The sequence below is a fragment of the Anabrus simplex genome, chromosome 1 (assembly GCF_040414725.1).
Source record: "Anabrus simplex isolate iqAnaSimp1 chromosome 1, ASM4041472v1, whole genome shotgun sequence".
NCBI classification, from domain to species: domain Eukaryota; kingdom Metazoa; phylum Arthropoda; class Insecta; order Orthoptera; family Tettigoniidae; genus Anabrus; species Anabrus simplex.
In genome coordinates, this window is record NC_090265.1 from 1,023,827,747 (window position 1) to 1,023,850,648 (window position 22,902).

The 22,902-nt window shown below is 41.0% G+C and overlaps 1 protein-coding gene across 1 annotated transcript in view; it reads left to right on the plus strand.

The window, feature by feature from the left end:
* The first annotated feature begins 15,819 nt into the window (after positions 1-15,819).
* The window catches only part of LOC136875748 (luciferin sulfotransferase), a 246,934-nt gene continuing 239,851 nt past the window's right edge, over positions 15,820-22,902 (plus strand). The window contains exon 1 of the mRNA XM_067149333.2: positions 15,820-15,962. The gene's annotated coding sequence lies outside the window, so the exon portion shown is untranslated. The remainder of the gene's footprint in view (positions 15,963-22,902) is intronic.

The window sequence follows — 22,902 nt, forward strand, 5'->3', positions numbered from 1 at the left end:
AATGCTTCATAAAAATTGTCAACTTCATCCTCATATGGGCCCTCACATGGTGAGTACACGGACACAATTCTTGTCCTAATTCCTCCAACTGACAAATCTACCCACATCATTCGCTCATTTACGTGCCTAACAGAAACTATGTTGCGTGCAATGGTATTCCTGATAAAGAGCCCTACCCTAGACTCTGCCCTTCCGTTTCTAACACCCGTCAAGTACACTTTATAATCTCCTATCCCTTCCTCGTTATCTCCCCTTACCCGAATATCACTTACTCCTAGCACATCGAGATGCATCCTTTTAGCTGACTCAGCCAGTTCTACTTTCTTTCTTCCATAAGCCCCATTAATATTGATAGCTCCCCATCGAATTCCATTTCGTTCGCCAAGTTGTTTCCAAGGAGTCCCTCGCCTGTCAAATGGGAGTGGGACTCCATTACTCCCATACAACTTAACATTTGATATAATTTAGATACTGGGACAATCTGCTGTAATAATTTCTTACACATTATCATTTCAAATGTGAACACTGTACAAATAACATACATATTTCCGTTGTTGATCTTGAGTGTGCATGTGGAATAACGTGCATGGTATAATTGTATATGCTTGCAACAGATTTACTGTGTTGCTAACATAATATTTTTATCTGTAAGATGTCGGTAAAGATGAAAGAATTTTAGCCAATTTTGCTCAGCGGTAGTTAAGGTTATTTGAAAGCTCATTTTCGTCAGATTCAAAGGCGGCATTATATTCAAAAGGTTATTAATGCGTTCACGTTATCAAAATATTCAACAAAACGATTTAATTTGTGTTAACAACTCATTGCCTAACGTTTTGGAAAATAATTATTATACTGTATTATAAACATATGCATTACATCTCTTAAGGGCCGATGACCTAGATGTTAGGCCCCTTTAAACAGCAAACATCATCAACATTTTTAAACTTACATTGTGAATTGAAGTCGGCGAGCTTCCTGTGAGGCGGACTCGTCTATGATGGTATTTTGTTCACACATGAAGTGGTAACTTTTCTCTACCTCGATTGAAATCTCTACTAGGTGAACAAGGGTTTCACCGGTCATAGTCATTCTCAGGTATGTTTTCATAAGTTTCATTGTTTAGAAACTTGACTCTTCCAAGGCAGTAGTAACAGAAAGTTGTACCAAAAATGTTGATAAATCTCCCGCAAATACTCCTCCATTTTGTTAATTTTACAGAAGATTGGAAGTGTACTGTCACAAAACTTATGAATAATTTTTGAATGTTTATAATACAGCATAATCATTATTTCCCAAAAAGTTAGGTAGCACATTGTTTAAAACGATTTAAATCGTTCTGTTTAATATTCTGATGACGTGAACGTGAACTACCAGTAATATTAGTCCCTCATCTCGATTATGTAAATTGGCAAAGGTGCGGAGGATTTTTGTTCATGTCTCAGTATGAGGAAGGATCAGCAGCAGAAACGGCGGGAAATATATCTCTATTGTGGAAAACGCTCTTAGCTGTTTTTGCGGAAAGTAATGTACAGAGTGGTGGAAAACAACATGAACCGGGTGTATGTACGTTAGAGGGTTCGTCATACTGATAAATAATTGGAAAATAAATAATCAAGATATCTCGCGCCGTTGGCATTTTATCAGCTGCTGCAGTTAACCAATCAGATCGCTTCTCGGGCTACTTCAGATGGGCTTTGCGAGACGGTGTTGCTAAATCTGAACGTAGCTTAAGACCGGCTTGAGAACGCTAATAGAAGGAATAAACTTCTCCAGGGGAGGGACTTTAACAAGGACCTCGCTGCTGATAGGCTAGGCCAATAGCAAGAACGCTACGTGCCATTAGCTGAAACTCACGGTGTGTTTAATACTCATTTCTTGGCATGACTCTCAAGCTCGACCAAGCCACGTATAGATTTAGCAACACCGCCTCGTAAAGCCCGTTTAAATTCGCCCGCGAAGCGATCTGATTGGCGAGTTAATTTTTTTTCAAATTGTCTATCAGTATGAATATACTCGGTTCACATTGTTTCCCACCACCCTGCATATCCCTCACTAAGATTCAATGTCAAACTTAAAAATGCCCTGTCTTGAGTTATGTATACCATTGAATTGGTTCTTGCATTCACTTTTACTTGGTACATAACTCAAAACGGGTTGTTTGTGAGTTGTGACGTTATTGTATTTAATGAGGGATATCTAGAAAAAAAATTATATATATAGTTCCACTCTTATCGCGATCATGTCTTCCCTTCCAGGTTTCTATGACATTTAATTTTTGTCTAAAGTTATATTATTTTTGAAATTTGAAGATCTCAGATTTTCGGATGGGCCCAGGCCAACCCACCCACTCGCCCATCCGCTAAAATCATAACTACATTTGTTTATCAACACGTTAAGGCGCACTTACACCGAATGCCGCCAACAAAATTTATACGGAAAAAATGCTCTAGAACTCGCTGGCTGTCACTGGCGGACAAACCGGGCGTGTTGGCCGTGTGGTTAGGGTTGCGAAGCTGTGAGCTTGCATCCGGGAGATAGTGGGTTCGAACCCCAATGTCGGCAGCCCTGAAGATGGTTTTCCGTGGTTTCCCTTTTTCACACCAGGCAAATGTTGGGGCTGTCCCTTAATTAAGGCCACGGCCGCTTCCTTCCCACACCTAGGCCTTTACTGTCCCATCGTCGCCATAAGACCTATCGGTGTCGGTGCGACGTAAAGTAAATAGTAAAAAAAAAAAAAATTAACAAACTGCCGGGCAATGACGTGATCACGTGATGAATGGAGGTGATCAATCAATCAATCAATCAATCAATCAACTGCATTTAGAACAGTCGCCCAGGTGGCAGATTCCATTCCAGTTGTTTACCTAGTCTACGTTTAAATAGTCCGGCTTCATGCCTAAATGGTTAACGTGCTGGCCTTTGGCCCAAGGGGGCGTGGGTTCGATTCCCGGTCTCGGCTCGGGGATTTTCATTGGTTAATTTCAACGTCTTGGGAGCTGTGTGTGTGTGTATCTTCAGTATTAGAATCATCACAGGTAGGGCAATATCCTCACAAACTCACAGGTCTCCTACACGGCGTCAATTCGGAAGACCTGCATCAGGCATCCTCGGAGGGCACATGTCATTATTATTATTATTACTTTTAAATAATTTCAAAGGATTTGGAAATGTATCGAATGGGGATTGAGCCACCTTCGTGTATGTGGGGCTATGACCTTTCTCCATTCACCATCCATGAATTTTATCTAATATTTGTATAAAATATAGTACAATCTCCCTTGGTAAATTATTCCAATACCTATCTCCTCTCCCTTGGTAAGTTATTCCAATCTCTAAGTAATGTAGTGGTTAGCCCCAATTTGTCCTCTTGAATTCCAACTTTGTCTTCATATTGTGATCTTCCCTAATTTTGAAAACTCTTCTCAAACGTATTCGTCTACTGATACTCCATCTCTCCACTGACAGCTTGGAACATACCGCTCAGTCGAGAACTCGTCCACTTTCTCTCAGTATTTCCCAGCCCGAAGTTTGCAACATTTTCGTAACACTAATCTTTTGTCGGATATCTCCCAGAAAAATCGCCCAGCTTTCCTTCCTTTTTTTCAGTTCTCCAATCAACTAATTTTGACAAGGATCCTACACTGGAACAGTACTCTAATTCTGGTCTAAGCAGATATATGTCCTCTCCTTTACATCGTTATCAGAATCAATAAACATCCTCTTAACCATATGAAGAGATCTGTAACCTTTATTTACAGTCCCGTTTATGTGATTACTCCAATGAAGATATTTAATTGTATTGACCATAGTGGGAGCGGGTGAAATGTTACTGACATCGAAAATAAAAGTCACACTGGTGTTTTCATACAGTACTAAATTTTATTGTCAACATCTGATACCAAAACATGTTTGTTGATAACATCCAGTCACTCTAAGCACGCTACTATGAAGTGTAATCGACACGTAGCGTTCAGCGCTTGCTACATTCAGTGTAGCTTTATGTCCATTTTAAAACCATTCCTCCACAGTACCGTAACGAGCCGCTCTCCCCACGTTATCTGCTAGTAGCTGCCCAATTTCAGTCGTGTGCATTTTCATGAGAATGATGCAGTAAGAGCAGGAACCTTTCCATTGTTAGTTAATTCGTAGAGGTTTGATATGCTAGAATTTCTGGGGTGCTGGCTTGTTCGAAATAAACTGATCTAGGGAATTTAGGTGGCTATCATTGTTGTTCTAAGGGGATTAACGACGTAATTGTTTCATAACCTGAAAGTTGGTTTAGTAAGAACATTTTCAAGTGATTTATCATTTTTCTTTAACTTCAGTGTTTGGTATTTCTTCTAAATGCATAATGAATGAATGTTTTCCTGCATTTCGCAGTTTTATTCCTTCAGAACGATGTAACATAACATCCCATCGGATTAAGTGTTGTCGGTTCCTTCTGAATCCCGATGCTGAAATATGCATAACCCCAAACACATGTGATGACAATATATTTTGGTGGAATTTTATTTCTGATTGTGACAATTGCTGTTAACCTGTAATGAACACCATGCTTTCAAGTAATTTTTCGCAACCTAACCAGAGCAACTGATAGTCAATTTGGTTCGATTAAGGATCCATTCGGGGGTTGTTCCAATATCCGATAGGATAGTCGACTGGTGGATGATCTGGTTGTGTCCCATTTGCGGTCAGTCTCATTTGCGGTCACAGCAAAATTTGTCACTTCCAGTTCGGAAGAAAAAATGAATGCGAAGAAAGACCAGTTCGTGTCCCATTTGCGATCACTTTAAAATTATCAGCAGCCTGTTGGGGTTTTCCAACGTCCATGCAGCAGGGAGACTGCTAATTAGGCTAGACTCAGGGATTCTCCCAACCCCTCCCCGTAGTTCTATTCGCACGAATATAATGTGATTGATTTTACGTCTTCTAACTGCGTATTAATATTGAAAACATTTCCTAGCGGACAAAGTACTACGAAAAACGTAAAATGCAGCAATTTACTCAATTGTGCCGAAAGTTAAAGAGCTAAAAGGCCCAAAAGGTTTCAAATCGTGAGTCTTGGATAGCTCTATCAAAATAAAAATAAAATTAAAATCTGAAAATCACTTCCACCTGGCAAGTTCGCCGTGCGGTTAGGGGCGCACAGCTGTGAGCTTGTATCCGGGAGATAGAGGGTTCGAACCTCACTGTCGGCAGCCCTGAAGATGGTTTTCCGTGGTTTCCCGTTTTCACACCAGGCAAATGCTGAGGCTGTACCTTAATTAAGGCCACGGCTGCTTCCTTCCCATTCCTAGGCCTTTCCTATCCCATCGTAGCATTAAGTCCTATCTGTGTTGGTGCGACGTAAAGCAGCTTGCAAAAAAAAAAAAAAAAAAAGTGTCCCTTATTGTATAATGGGAAGAAGGAAGTGTAATTTTACTGCTAAGTTGGAGATGAGCTACAATTGATTCAAAAAGGGGTGTCGTCCTGATTGCGAACAGAATTGGGGTCAGTATACGCAGTCCTAAATTACTAATTCATCTCCTTCGTGTACAATCTACCATGCGTTATTTAATGTATAATGGGAAAGTGCCAAATGCATTGGGGGGGGGGGTGGCATTCATCATAAAAAATATTGCAAAGCAAATCTATCACCGTTCAGACCAAGAAGGACTTGGAGTAGTGGAAGATAAAGGCTTCTACTATTCGTAAAATCGGGAGTAAATTGTTAACTCTATACCCGGCAGCCGTTGTCCCCCAGGAATCTACTTCGTACTCACTTTTAGTGTGAGCTGAGTAAATTCCAGCAAAGTGTGCCTCTCCAGAACTGAACATCTCGCCTCTACATTTTTCGACTTCCTGACGGGGAATCGAACCATGTCCTTTTGCGTGAAAAAAGCACGCCTTTACCGCCTCAGTTAAGCAGCCCCTGTTGATGCAAAATATTTACAACTGTATGCTTTGGAACAATAATACACTGTTGAACAGGTCTTGTGAATATTATGTAAATATTTGTCTATGGAAATACGGTAACTGTATATAAGCACACTATGTAGAATATACTCGCATATTTTAATATTGTAATTTTAAGTGGGGATGTAGGCACATTCGTGTATGTGGGGCTATGACCTTTCGCCATTCACCGTCCCTCAATTGTACCTACAATTTGAGGAAAATAAATAAATAAATAAATAAATAAATAAATAAATAAATAAATAAATAAATAAATAAATAAATAAATAAATAAATAAATAAATAAATAAATAAATAAATAAATAAATAAATAAATTAATAATAATAATAATAATAATAATAATAATAATAATAATAATAATAATAACAGTAGTAGTACGGTCTCAACTATCATGCGCAGACATTCTGATTTGATGCTAATTAGGTTGCTTGAGTGTAATCCTGACGTTACATGTTACTCTGCCAGAAGGTAAAGAAACCTCTCAAGGGCGATCTATGGCTGATTTTTGTTAATTATGTCGGATAAATACTACATGGTCCGCCTCTGTGGTGTGGTGGTTAGTGTGATAAGTTACCACCCCTGGAGGCCCGAGTTCGAATCCCCGGTCTGATACGAAATTTGAAAATTGGTACGAGGGCTGGAACGGGGTCCACACAGCCTCCGGAGGTCAACTGAGTAGAGGGGGGTTCGATTCCCTCCTCAACCACACTCAAAGTGGTTTTCCGTGGTTCCCACTTCTCCTCCAGGCAAATGCCGGGATGGTACCTAACTTAAGGCCACGGCCGCCTCCTTCCCCCTTCCTTGCCTATCCCTTGCAATCTTCCCATCCCCCCCCCCGCCACAAGCCTCTGTTCAGCATAGGAGGTGAGGCCACCTAGGCGAGGTACTGGGCATCCTCCGCAGTTGTATCCCTCGACCCGAAGTCTCACTCTCCAGGTCACTGCCCTTGAGACGGTAGAGGTGGGATCCCTCGCTGAGTCCGAGGGAAAAAACAACCCTGGACTGTAAACGGATTAAGAAAGAGAGAGAGAGAGAGAGAGAGAGAGAGAGAGAAAGAATGAAAGAAAGAAAGAAAGAAAGAAAGAAAGAAAGAAAGAAAGAAAGAAAGAAAGAAAGACTTATTTTACTTTTAGGATCTGCTTTACGTCGTACCGTCACCGATAGGTCTTATGGCGACGATGGGATAGGAAAGGGCTAGAGTGGGAAAGAAGCGGACGTGGCCTTAATTAAGGTACAGCCCCAGCATTTTCCTGGTATGAAATTGGGAAATCACGGTAAACCATCTTCAGGGCTGCTGACACTGGGGTTTGAACCCACTATCTCCCGGATGTAAGCTCACACCTGCCCGTCTCTAACCGCACGGCCAACTCGCTCGGTAACCCTAAATGTATCACCGAAGAATTTTTACATGGGATCCGAAGACAGACGCTGCCAATGGTCTACAAAAGGAGCGTATTTTAGCAAATACACCTATCTTAATAGCTGTGCGCGTGTTGAAGTGTCGAAGCGCCCGAGTAGCGTTTCGTCCGAATTCCATGAACAGGCAGCTTAAGGGTTCGGCTGTCGGCAGCCCTGAAGGTGATTTTCCGTGGTTTCCCTTTTTCAAACGAGGCAAATGCTGGGGCTGTACCTTAATTAAGGCCACGACCGCTTCCTTTCAACTCCTAGGCCTTTCCTATCCCATCGTCACCATAAGACCTAATAGCAAAAACGGTAATAATAATAATAATAATAATAATAATAATAATAATAATAATAATAATAATAATAATAATATAATCTATTAATAATACAACTCTCACTAATCCACCATAAACAAATGCCTCTCTAGTTATGTTATACAATAAAAAGGATATTCTAAATCATAAGATTACCCCAAACTAAATTATTAAACATTTTCAATAAGAAAAATATTTTTATAAATATTGTTGGGTTATCTAAAACATCCCAATGCACCAGTTAATGTTACTACTACTAGAACAAAAATTTCATATGAGACTGTTTTGAAAATTATATCTTTTTTATGTATTCCACGTCAACACTAATCTCTTATTCGCAATCTGGACAGGGTATATTTAGTTGTTCGGAATCTGGACGGTTTTTGCCTTGTCCGCAATCAAGACACAACCCAAAAAGTGTCGCAATATCGACAATGTAGAGTGTTACAGCAAAACATTTATTTTGAATTTGAAGACGTTTAACGGTTTAATACGCCCTGCTTTTGTCCTGCATTTCAAAAATTATTTGATTACACCCATAACCATCTGCTAACCCTAAATAAAAGGTACAAATAAGTCCTATTTAGTCTCCTTGTCCCGATATTAACGCATCGTACTCAAGCGGTAAACATAATTAATTTAATGAGTTTCAGCATCCGAATCCTAGCACGCAGCCGTCGCCAGTTATTTAAAAGGCAGTCTGCCTGTACCAGTCCTTGAGTAGGGAATTCCATATCCCCACTGATAAGAGTGATCGCAAATGGGACAATGTCTCACCCGTCAAAACTAGTTTATTTTTGTATTCTACCTGAGTGACCGCAAATGGGACTGACCGCAAATGAGACTGACCGCAAATGGGACGACACCGATGATTTTAATTAAATGTAAATATGGAATTCTACTTGTTGAAGGTCAGATTTTCTACGGATCGTCTGGCTTAACTCTCAGTTATCGTTCGGATCAATGGTGCCAGATTTTCAGGTTTTATTCTCGTTCTTAGGATTTTGCTGTTCCCGTATTTTACACTACATTTTCATTCCTTGTAAGACAATACTAAACACTTTTAATAAAACTACCACTCACGTTATGCATTGTGAATGCGTTAAAACATGTGACAATTTTAATTGATGTTTCTCACCTATTTAATACATAAGTTATCGTGATTTACAATGAATAAATATTTTAGTACGCACATTTTTGCTCCTCATTTGAATTAGTTATGCTCTTCTCTGAACCCGATCGTTTGTTCGATAAAATGACCGAAAAACCTTGCAACGACCCCAAGATCCAAGAGTACGATATTGCTCTACTTATGCAGCCCAGGCGGACGAACAACAATGGAACGGTAAGTTCAAGGGTTAAATACTTCTGGTGGAATTTATTAATTTAATTGTTATCGCGTAACACATTTTTGTGAAAATGTAATGTATTGCAAATCTATTTTTTTTTTTCAAAATCTTATTCCACTTGGAGTCTGCCAAAGGCAAAGAATACACAAACAATTTCGTTCAAAAATAAAATAAGTAAATTATGTCTCAATCTGGCGACTCTGAGTCTGGCGAGTATAGGTGGTGTCTGAGTATCAAAAGAGAAACCCTGAGTGTTTTCAGCCGCCAGTCGATGAACTCCTTGGTACTGATGTTAAAGGACTTCATCAGTTCTATCGTCTTCTTAGGGACTGTCCCTCTCGCACCGATCACGAGACCCCTCACTTCTATGTCGTCCAGTTCGTATTTGTTCTTATAATACGGTACTGTAGGCAGGTAGATAGACTTACTTTCTTGGTCCACTTCGTCTGTTTGGTCGGAGTGTGTTCGAATCTTTTTTTTTTTTTTTGCTAGGGGCTTTACGTCGCACTGACACAGATAGGTCTTATGGCGACGATGGGATAGGGAAGGCCTAGGAGTTGGAAGGAAGCGGCCGTGGCCTTAATTAAGGTACAGCCCCAGCATTTGCCTGGTGTGAAAATGGGAAACCACGGAAAACCATTTTCAGGGCTGCCGATAGTGGGATTCGAACCTACTATCTCCCGGATGCAAGCTCACAGCCGCGCGCCTCTACGCGCACGGCCAACTCGCCCGGTGTTCGAATCTTACTATGGGGTCTAATATATATCCTTTCTTCCCTTTGATTGCGATCATATCAATCCTTCTCGTGCTGTCATTTACTCCGATGCCATGGACTTCCTCATACACTTGATATCCTTTCTCGCGGAGCGTCTGTGCTTTGGATGACCTGATGTTGTGATGTCTAGTGTTTCGAGAAGCTTCGCCGAAGGCACAGGAATCCAAGACGTGAGGTAATGTTTCAGTCTCACTACATCTTCTGCAGCGGTTACCATCAAGGGACCTTCCTGGTACAGCTCTTACAGGTGCAACGTTACGTGCCATTCTCAGTGCAGCTCTCCACTCCGTGCTAGAAAGGCCATCGTGGTTTCTAAACCAGCGGTAGTGTATGAAAGTTCACAGTCGCCACAATGCTAAGAACTTGTGCGTACCACGGCGAACATACAACTCTACAAGTAAATATACATTCATATTTTCATTTTCTTCCTATGAGTGCAGGTCACCGTTATGAGAAACGAAAATCCCATTCGAAAATGTACCTGTTGCGAAGAATAAAGAAGTATTTTTCACTATTTGTTCCCGAGCTCATGATGAGTTCTGCTTTTGACTTTCTTGCTACACAGATTTACAGCAGAGCCTTTTATTGTTGATACAGAACAAGCAAAAAAGTGGACGGTAACTAAAACCTACATATGGGTTAGTAATGTTGAGTACGCGCTGCCTTCTCTCCCCAAAATTAATGCGAGCAAAAAATCTTTTCCTCGGCAATTTCCATGAATTTGGAAACTAAATAACAAATCTTGCTGGTCAGTGTACTACTATTTGGAAAACATGGGCTGTTCCTACACAAAAATAACAAAAAAGAAATGTTTGTGTGGGAGAAAGGGTCTCAAGAAAGTCTTCGAAGGATATTGCCAGAAGTGTTAAGAACAAATAAACAAACAAGAAAGCTACTGTATTTATGGCCATCTAGAGGTGTGGAGGTAATGGCTATTATTATTATTATTATTATTATTATTATTATTATTATTATTATTATTATTATTATTATTATTATTATTATTATTATTATTATTATTATTATTATTATTATTATTATTATTATTACACTGACTGACAGAGCAAATGCAACATCAAGAAGGAGTGGTTCGAAAGGGATGAAAGTGTAACAGAGACGGCACGGACGAATAATTGATGTTTATTTCAAACCGATATGCAGGTTACACAATGCGCACGGCATCGACTCAGTAGGATGTAGGACCACCGCGAGCGGCGATGCACGCAGAAACACGTCGAGGTACAGAGTCAATAAGAGTGCGGATGGTGTCCTGAGGGATGGTTCTCCATTCTCTGTCAACCATTTGCCACAGTTGGTCGTCCGTACGAGGCTGGGGCAGAGTTTGCAAACGGCGTCCAATGAGATCCCACACGTGTTCGATTGGTGAGAGATCCGGAGAGTACGCTGGCCACGGAAGCATCTTTACACCTCGTAGAGCCTGTTGGGAGATGCGAGCAGTGTGTGGGCGGGCATTATCCTGCTGAAACAGAGCATTGGGCAGCCCCTGAAGGTACGGGAGTGCCACCGGCCGCAGCACATGCTGCACGTAGCGGTGGGCATTTAACGTGCCTTGAATACGCACTAGAGGTGACGTGGAATCATACGCAATAGAGCCCCAAACCATGATGCCGCGTTGTCTAGCGGTAGGGCGCTCCACAGTTACTGCCGGATTTGACCTTTCTCCACGCCGACGCCACACTCGTCTGCGGTGACTATCACTGACAGAACAGAAGCGTGACTCATCGGAGAACACGACGTTCCGCCATTCTCTCATCCAAGTCGCTCTAGCCCGGCACCATGCCAGGCGTGCACGTCTATGCTGTGGAGTCAATGGTAGTCTTCTGAGCGGACGCCGGGAGTGCAGGCCTCCTTGAACCAATCGGCGGGAAATTGTTCTGGTCGATATTGGAACAGCCAGGGTGTCTTGCACATGCTGAAGAATGGCGGTTGACGTGGCGTGCGGGGCTGCCACCGCTTGGCGGCGGATGCGCCGATCCTCGCGTGCTGACGTCACTCGGGCTGCGCCTGGACCCCTCGCACGTGCCACATGTCCCTGCGCCAACCATCTTCGCCACAGGAGTTGCACCTGGACCCCTCGCACATGCCACATGTCCCTGCGCCAACCATCTTCGCCACAGGCGCTGCACCGTGGACACATCCCTATGGGTATCGGCTGCGATTTGACGAAGCGACCAACGTGCCCTTCTCAGCCCGATCACCATACCCCTCGTAAAGTCGTCTGTCTGCTGGAAATGCCTCCGTTGACGGCGGCCTGGCATTCTTAGCTATACACGTGTCCTGTGGCACACGACAACACGTTCTACAATGACTGTCGGCTGAGAAATCACGGTACGAAGTGGGCCATTCGCCAACGCCGTGTCCCATTTATCGTTCGCTACGTGCGCAGCACAGCGGCGCATTTCACATCATGAGCATACCTCAGTGACGTCAGACTACCCTGCAATTGGCATAAAGTTCTGACCACTCCTTCTTGGTGTTGCATTTGCTCTGTCTGTCAGTCAGTGTATTATGCTAGTTGTTTAGCCTCGCGCTAACACATCGAGTGTTTTCGGTGACGCAAGGATTGGAAAGGGCTAGTATTGGGAAGGTAGTGGCCATAGCCTTCATTAAGAAGGCTTCAGGGCTGCCGACAGTGGAAATCGAACCAACCATCTCCCAAAAGCAAGCACACAGCTACGTGACTCTAACCACGCGGCCAGTTCACTCGGTCTTCTTCTGCTTCCTGTTATTATTATTATTATTATTATTATTATTATTATTATTATTATTATTATTATTATTATTTAGGAATCTGCTAATGCAGCTACGAGAAGGTTGAGTCCGACAGATGATGATGATGATAATAATAATAATAATAATAATAATAATAATAATAATAATAATAATAATAATAATAATAATAATAATAATAATAATAATAATAATATAATAATAATAATAATCTTTGTACTCGGGTACACCTTCCCCGTCCTGTTAAACTGCGCGCCTTCTATAATGCCATCTGTGTTATGGAACTTGGAACAACTACTGTTATACAAGATATTTGGATTTTCTACCACTAAAGGTTTTGTTTTGTTGCTCCCCATAGCGGGTCGAACTCTCAAATAATTTATTGAGAAATTTGTTTTGCGACTGTTTTTTGTAGATTGCTTTTTTTATGTATCAAAGTTGTCAACACTCGTACTGCTTCCTTCTTCCTTAGTTATTAACCAATCAGAAAATTTTGTGAATATTTTCTCTAGTCATTAAAATTCGGGGTGTGTACAGGCATTCAGTCTATCTGTAAAGAGTCCTGGAAACTTCACCTAGGAGATGCTATAAAGGCTGGGCGCTTTAATGTCGTGTTTTCACCTTCATTGCTCAAGTTGATCGTGTGCGTCGCGTATTAAGGAGGCAGGGGGCGTAGATCGGTTCTAGGAAGGCCCAGGAAGAAAGGTAATGACAGAATTTCCTTAATATGCGTTAGCTCCGGCAGATAGCTTGAGGGGAAGGTTTCAAACCTCTTTTACTTTATGTAAACTCATAATTTATGGTATAAATGTTGATTTTCGGAAAGTTGAGGACTCTGTTCTAATCCCTGCTGGGAAACATGTAAATTAACTGAACAAAGAGTGATCACCCTCTGTTGATTCCCATTCAGCTTGGTATGGCGTGAATAAATTATTTTTAAACCTCTAAATTCTTAACACACTCTGTAGGGTAGGTTTAGCCTCTGCAACTTCGGGCCATAAACCCACTTACGATTTTAAGCATTTTTCTAAAAGGAGTGCAAATGTTTCGCCTCCTAGCCTTTTGTTCATGGCTGATAATGCTAGACCCGTTTCTTTCTTTCGTTAAGGCCACTTAGAATGGACTCTCATTGCCCCTGTTTGAATTTGAATACACCAGTGTGTAACGAACTGTTGAGTAGAAGTCACTATAAAGTTTGTCGAGCATAACTTTGTAAACGTATGCCCCTGAGAGGTTGGACTATATTAACTCTTGGAACTCAGTTTCCCAGGATGTAAACTAATGGAGCAAACATGCTCTCATGAAAGTGTACCGGTCTAGAGCTATATAGCTTATCACTTGCCGATTATCGTGTGGATAATTTTCTCTTGTTCTTGTACCTGAGTTTTGGACTTATACTCCGCTATTGTTATCAGAGCTGATGAGCTGACTTTTGTTTATTCAGATTTTCTATATATCAAATTTCAACTCCCTCCCCGAAAAAAGAGGAAAGAAGTAAAATTTCTAAATTTAGTGCTTTATCTCATGCTGTGGTCATTTCCTTGTCCGCCCATTCACCCTCCCACCTTCTTACACCTCTGTAATCCACGAAATTCCCGTAACAATAATAATAACAATAATGATAATAATAACAATAACGTCCGCCTCTGTGTTGTAGTGGTTAGTGTGATTGGCTGCCATCTCCGAAAGCCCGGGTTCAATTCCCGTGTCTGCCACGAAATTTGGAAAGTGGTACGAGGTTGGAACGGGGTCCGCTCGGCTTCGGGAGCTCAACTGAGTAGAGGGGGGTTCAATTCTTACCTCAGCCATCCTCGAAGTAGTTTCCTGTGGTTTCTCTACTTCTCCTCCAGGAAAATCCTGGGATGGTACCTAATTTAAGGCCATGGCCGTTTAATTCCCTCTTCCTTGTCTATCCCTTTCAATCTCCCCGTCCCCCGCAAGGCCCCTATTCGGCATAGCAGGTGAGGCCACCTGGGTGAGGTACTGGTCATCCTCCCCAGTTGTATCCCCGACCCAAAGTCTCACGCTCCCGGACACTACACTGGAGGCGGTAGAAGTGCGATCTCTCACTGAGTCCGCGGGAAAAAACAAACCGTGGAGGGTAAATAGATTAAGAAAGAAAGAAAGAAAGAATAAGCATAGCATAATAATAATAATAATAATAATAATAATAATAATAATAATAATAATAATAATAATAACCATGTGGCCTCACCTATCGTATGTAGGCATTTTGATTTGATGCCATCTAGACTGCCTACCTGCCAATTTCATCGTTCTATGTCGGACTTCATGGCCAAACGGTTAGCGTGCTGGCCTTTGGTCACAGGGATCCCGGGTTCAATTCCCGGCAGGGTCGGGAATTTTAACCTTCATTGGTTAATTTTGCTGGCACGAAGGCTGGGTGTATGTGTTGTCTTCATCAGCATTTCATCCTCATCACGACGCGCAGGTCGCCTACGGGTGTCAAATAAAAAGGCCTGCACCCGGCGAGCCGAACCCGTCCCGGTACTAAAAGCTATACGCCATTTCATTTTTTATTTCATCGTTCTATTTCACTCTACCAGACGGCAGAGGAACGGATCTTTGCTGGGCGATCCATTGCTGAGTTTTAATCAAGTTTCTCGGATAAACAAGATATTTCACCAGATAAATTGTACGGCAAGGAGTGTCGGCTGGACTTTCTTTTACCCATCAAAAATCCAACTACCTTTGCCGTGTTTAAACCCAATATGTTGCGATCCGGAGGCCGTCAATCTACCACTGATCCATAGAGGAAGATGTTACGTAATAAGAGAAAAGCAGGGAGTTACCACATGTTTAAATATTTTCTTATAAGGTCTCGAAACACTGAGGGTATAAATTCGTTCTCAGTTTAAAAAGAAACTTTTGGTGACTCCCATTTTAGACAGTTGACTTTTTTTAAATGCTATTTGTTCGGGGCGTCGACCCATGTGGATCTTTTGCCCCTACTGGCACCATATTGTATGAACCTGCGTGTAAATGGAATGGTGGTAGTGTGGAATGTTGTGTATGAGGAAAGGAATATTACGGACATCACAAACAACCAGTCCCCAGGCCAGGGATATTAATCATTACAATTAAAAACCTCTGACCCGGCCGGAAATCGAACCCGGGGCCGCCGGGTGTCAGGCGGACGCGTTTCCCCCTACACCGCGGGGCAGGACCCCTTTTGAAGTAATCACCTTGTGATTAAAGAACTACTGTAGTAGAATTAACAGAGGCAGAGAAGACATTTCATAACGAGACTCAGTGACGTGTAGCCGACCTTCTGGCTGACCTCCCGTCATAAGCCAGAGGGAGACCCAGTTATTAGAGGCAGACAACTGTCTTCACCAGCGAACTGTGTAGCAAGTGTGGGTACGGTTAGCAGCGGCACAGCGCAGTGAGAGGTAAGTGCATTCATTACTCGCCGAGTTAAAGCTGTCTGTGGAGTTGTTAGATAGTTGTAAGGGTTTATTTGAATATACTGAGAACGCATTCATATTTCAGTAGAAGGTAAGTCGTTATAATCCTAGGGTTCATTATAATGATGTGGAAACTACAGTAACTTCTCACTTTTATGTCGAAATTAACTTTGGGAATGATTTTTCTTCATGTTCTGCCTCATTAATGGTGTTCCAAAGGTCATTTGAGTGGGTGTGTGTGTGTGTGTGTGTGTGTGTGGGAGGAGGGGATTAATTTAGATTGTGTAATATTGGAGAAATATCAGAGAGGATTTCGATAAAAAATTTCTGTGTTAAGAAGGAATAATAATAATAATAATAATAATAATAATAATAATAATAATAATAATAATAATAATAATAATAATAATAAAGTCATTTGCTTTACGTCCCACTAACTATTTTTACAGTTATCAGATACGCCGGGGTGCCGGAATTTAGTGCCGCAGGAGTTATTTTACGGGCCAATAAATCTGCCGATACGAGGCTCACGTATTTGAGCACCTTCAAATGCCATCGGACTGAGCCTGAATCGAACCTGCCAGGCTGTTGTTGCTAAGAAGGAAGCCATCCTTTCCAGTGTCGACTTAGCTGAATGAAAAAAGGCTTTTCAGTCCGTCGAACACACAAGTTCGTCGGCCTCTGTGGTGTAGTGGTTAGTGTGGTCAGCTGCTACCCTCGGAGGCCCGGGTTCGATTCCTGGCTCTGCCACGAAATTTGAAAAGTGGTGCGAGGGCTGGAACGGGGTCCACTCAGCCTCAGGAGGTCAGCTGAGTAGAGGTAGGTTCGATTCTCACCTCAGCCATCCTGGAAGTGGTTTTCCGTGATTTCCCACTTCTACTCCAGGCAAATGCCGGGATGGTACCTAACTTAAGGACACTGCCGCTTCCTTCCCTCTTCCTTGTATATCCCTTCCAATATTCCCATCCCCCCATAAGGCCCTTGTTCAGCATAGCAAGTGAGGCCGCCTGGGCGAGGTGCTGGTCATCCTCCCCAGTTTTATCCCCCGACCCAGAGTCTGAAGCTCCAGGATACTGCACTTGAGGCGGTAGAGGTGAGATCCCTGGACCGACCCTGGGGGGTAAACAGATAAAAAAAAGAACACCCAAGTTCAATATAATATATAACAATATAACATATCTGTCAAAAATACACACTGTTAAATAAAAAATATGCTGAGCTGAGTGGCTCACAGACGTTTGAGGCGCTGGCCTTCTGACCTCAACTTGGCAAGTTCGATCCAGGCTCAGTCCGGTGGTATTTGAAGGTGCTCAAATACGTCAGCCTCTTGTCGGTAGACTTATTGGCACGTAAAAGAACTCCTGTGGGACTAAATTCCGTCACCTCGGGGTCTCCGAAAACCTTAAAAGTAGTTAGTGGGACGTAAAGCCAACATCATCAATATTATTATTATTATTATTATTATTATTATTATTATTATTATTATTAAACAAAGAATGGGATGTTTTGTTCTACAAGAACATCCTCAGATTCTCTCACATCACTTTAAATCATGCATACGTATGTACAATATTGTGTATGTTGCGAAAAATTGGCAGTGATCGAGAGTTTCATAATAATTTGTACAAATATTCACAAAAAAAAAATGATGGTATTAGCATTCAGCCGTCACCGTATTAACCTATTCAAATGTTTCTGTACTTATCTAAGCTGCTAAAATATAGGCAACGGACATTGTGCTGGAAATGTTGTTCCGTGGGAGATTTATTGATGCAAGACTGGACTATTTGACTGGAACCAAATTTGGCTTCCAGAAAAAAATATGAGTCCGGAGAGGCTCTCAAATTTTACAATTTGCGGTTTAATACGACGAGCCGCCGGCACGGGCGAGCAAGGGCTTCGTGGATGTGAGCCATGCGTCTGTGTGACGTCATGGGTGACGGCATTGGAAGGTTAAGATTTACAGTAATGGCGGATAATTTGAAAGGAGATTGACGACTTGGTATCTTTTGACTGTTTGACACAACGTACAAATATAATATAGATTAAGCGTAGCAAAGCAAGAGACCACTAGATTGGACCAAACGTTAATAACTTGTTTGTGAAAGAGAGGTTTACATCGCGGGTGACACGACGTAACAAGACCATGGTCACGGTTAGTGACAGGAACATGACAGAATATCAGGTACATCTGGCTAATGACCAAATCATTGGTCTGGATTGGTTAGATCTGGCTAGTGACAAGATCATTGGGCTGGAAGCAAGCAAAGGGGGCCGCAAAGCCAGTAAGACAATATTGGCTAGTGACAAGACCATTGTTAATCTACTGAAAACAATTGATTGTGACAGGTTTGTTAGTGATTCACCGAAAACCACTGATAGTGACAGGGTTAGGTTAGCTTCGGTTAGGTGCAACAGAATTACTAATTGACCTGCTGTTGTCAGTGAAACCACTCTTGGTGATTGAGTGCAATAAACATAAAAGTGGAATCCGTTATTAGTCTATCGAGGTTTAGTCCAGTAGAAACACCAGGAACTGGCGAATCAACACCATACATACATACATACATACATACATACATACATACATACATACATAGTCCATGCATTGTTTACCGAAATCAGTAAAAATAGGATATTCATTTCATGATACTCACTGTTCTTTAAAAGAAAAAAAATATCCAGCCCACTATATTTGCAGTGAAGTTTAGTTTTTTACTATTATTGTACTATTTTTTACTATCATAGTCCGGCTCCATGGCTAAATGGTTAGCGTGCTGGCCTTTAGTCACAGGGGTCCGGGGTTCGATTCCCGGCAGGGTCGGGGATTTTAACCATCATTGGTTAATTTCGCTGGCACGGGGGCTGGGTGTATGTGTCAAATTCAAGATCATTTCATCCTCATGACGACACGCAGGAAGCCTAAGAGAGTCAAATCAAAAGACCTGCACCTGGCGAGCCAAACATGTCCTCGGACACTCCCGGCACTAAAAGCCACACGCCATTTCATTTTCATTTACTGTCATAGTATCCCGTCAAACACAGGCAGAATGTTTAATAGCGACTCATGATCTCATGAGCGATGACGGTCAGGATATGTAACCTCACTAGTTTATCATAAGTAAGAAAATTTTTGATCCGTATTGACACAGTATGCAGGAGAATAGGAGAATAGGAGAGGAATTATCTACCTTTCAATACAAAATTAAATATAATAACTAAAAATTACACTATTTGATATGAATGGGACCGGTTTCGACCCTTCAGCCACATAAATTTCAAATATTTAAATTATTTTAAATTATATTTTTAAATGTTTAAATTGCGTGGCTGAAGAAGAGCCTACGCCTTTGCTTGTCCCCAACCCAATGATCTTGTCACTAGCCAGACCTTACTAATCCATATCAATGGTTTGGTCATTGGCCAGATGTAGGCTACCTTATAATCTGTCATATTCTTGTCACTAGCCATGGTCATGGTCTTGTTACGTCGTGTTGGCCGCGATGTAAACTTCTCTTTCACAAACAAGTTATTAACGTTTTGTCCAATCTAGTGGCCCCTTACTTTGCTACGCTTGATCTATATTAGATTTGTATGTTGTGTCAAACAGTCAAAAGATACCGAGTTGTCAATATCCTTTCAAATTATTCACTATTACTGTAAATCTCAACCTTCCAATGCTGTCACCCATGACGTCACACAGGTGCACGGCTCACAGCCGCGAAAACCATGCTCACCCGTGCCGGCGGATCCTGAACTTCAACCGCAAAATATAAATTTGGGAACCACTCCAGACGTCATATTTTTTTCTGGAAGCCAATTTGGTTCCTGTCCAATAGTCCAGTCCTGCATTAACGTTCCCAATTTGGTTCCAGTCATACATAATCGCGGCCCCAAATATTTGGAAAGAAGGAGAAGAGAAGAATAAGATTATTATTATTGCTAGGCACAAGGGAAGTAGAAGTGAAGAAGCGGCTGGGCCTAGGATCCTGGACAAATGACCACACAAAGATGTTCAATTTTGAGTGTATTTCCTAAAAAATATTTTTCCTGCCTATTTTTGTTTTTCCTTTTCAAACACCAACAACAATAATAGTGACGCTAGTCGACAGACATTTTACATCGGACATTTTGTATATCATTTAGTACGTAGTTTAGTGCGTAGCATCAAATTATGCCTTTTAAATTTAAAGGGTTTTGAGTATTATTTTTATTTGTGGATTTTTCTTTTCTGTCTTTCACTATTCTCTGTTTTTTATTTCACTTGGTGCATTTATCTTTTATTTGCTACTCTTTGATAACATACAGAAGTATTATGGTAGTAGAAGTTCTAAAAGTAATCACTACATTGGAGAAATGGTCGAATTTTTTAAAATTTTACTCACTAATTGACAGGGTGTTCTCCAAAAGAGGCTTCATGGTCTAGCAAATGTTGAAACACGCATGATGCAACTGCTATCATAGCTATCTCAGCCTAATCTGTGTACTGTTACTTGAGTTTGTGTTTATTTTCATTTTTGTGTTTCTTGTGAGAGAGATGAATCTCCGTGATATTTAGAAGTTAGTAAAATAGCAACTGATAAACTTCGTTGTTGAGTAAACCACCCGGACTTGTTAAGTGTGCAGAAATTCACTCCAAAAACTAGAATTCAATCACTGATTTAGTTAAGAAGGCATATGGACTATATTGTAACTGTGCTTTTAGTGACCAGGATACACATTTTTTCACCTCATGTTACCTGTAGCACTATTCTAACAGAATGATGTGACACTCAGTCATTTGAAACATATATTTCCTAAATTCCGTGAAGTAATGATGAAGTAAGGAATATTTGTTGGACCCAAATCAGAAAATTATTGAAAGATCCAACCTCTTATACTAAGGTCACAAATTTCGAATTAACTGCTTGGGCCTCTTTCAAAGCAATTGATAATGGCTTCCTGGACAGCAGAAAAGAAGATTATTACCGAGAACATGGGGTGTAGAATGTTACTTAAAATTCACTTTTGACATACACATCTTGACTTCTTCCAGTTAAATTTGGGTACTGTAAGGAATGCTCAGACTAAGCATTCTCGCCAAGACATTCCCAGTATGGAAAACATTTAACAAGGGCACTCGAACCCTTCAATGATGGGTGACTACTATTGGAGTCTTGTCAAGGATTGTGATGAAACAACATACAAAAGAAGAGTATCATCAGCGTACATTTCCAAAATAAATAAAGATAAAATTTGAAACTAAATTGTGACACATTACATCATTGTTAGCCACTAACGGTTTTTTAATTATGCTGTGTACATAGGTACTTTGACCTCGTAGGAAAAAGAAAAACTTTTTTCCGCTGAATTCAGAAACACAAAATTATATAGATAAATCCGCATACTTATGTTCTAGGTATAATTGTTTTAATGCATTCAGAATAATTAATTTTACCCACATTGTATTTGATGTGTGTATGTTAGTATTGTGTATGAAGGAAATAAAGAGGAAATGTTTCTTCCATTGAATTCAGCACCCAAAATTTAGGTATTATTATTACTATGTTTCAAACGAGATACAGAAAAAAGTTGAAATTTCTAGACTAAATTAACACCAGGGATAAATATTTAGAAAAGTTTTTAACAAGTACTTAACAATTCAAGCCTTAGAACATTAATAACCGGAGAGACTGAGCTCCCAGTTCTATAAGACTTATTAGCCTTTACCATGGTAAGACAAATCTTTGTTGTAGAGCACATCCCAATAGTTAGGTACAAAATCATTTATACCGTTCGGGAAGATCGATCTCTAAAACTTCAAGACCTTAAGGGCATAGTACCCACATCAAGGTACCTTAATATATTCCCAGAGGGAAACGATGAACCTTTAAAGCTTTTACACCTTTTGACAATCGTGCCCTTATTTAACAGAGAAGCAACAGAACAACTTGTGGGTCATGTCATAAGGATCCAGAAGAAATAGGATTCGAAGCTCATACGACAAGGCCTAGAATAACTAAATTAGAATGTTCAACAGAAACAGGACAGAAACAATTATAAGGGGATGTTGAACCTATTAAAGCAATCACATGATATGAATGCAATACAATCTAATGGGGCAGAAGGCCCGGTGACACAAAAGATAAGCCACATTGCATTGTGAATAAGAATAGAAAAGTTAAATGTCCGAAAAGCTAGAATGAATAAATTACATTTAGAAAAGCTTGCTCACAATAACACTAGATGAATAGGAAAAACGAAGGTCCACACTCGCGCTCCCTTAAGACATGACACCCGCTTAGATAGTTACACTCGTAGCAAAGAAACTCCACCTAGAATCATAAATTTAACAAGACTAAGCGAAGAGAGTAAACCCTACATTAAAATAAAGTATCCACGGTACAACCTTCTCCTTTACATGCTAGCCACTGGTATCTTCCCGTCGGTACACGCAAGTAAGTTCACATTATATGGTAAGTCTTTGGCCGTGTACCTTAGATGTTGCCCCAGCTCGCCTGCTGTATTATGTGAGGGAGACTCCCACGAGACGATGCACAATTCAAGGTAGATCCGTAAGGTCCAAGATCGGTCTTATATATAAGGGTGAGCTGGGCTATGATTGGCTAAATGAAATTTTACATTACAGTTGGGGCAACTTAAAAACAGAAGAAGTAAGTCAGCTGGTACCAACCCCTAATTATTGCAATACTCCGCTAAAGAGAGTTCATTTCATATCCTCATGTGGCACCCCAAACCAACGTAGTGACATCCGTTAGCAATTTGTAAAATGATGTGGTTTTCTGAAAGTTTAGCATGTCTCCGCGAGACTTCAGACCATAGTCAGGCATTTAAGGTGTTGCCTACCCCTAGGGAGAGGCCTTACAGTTGGTAAACTTATCATTAATTTCACTTTCCTGAAATATACAAATAATAAATGTGTTTG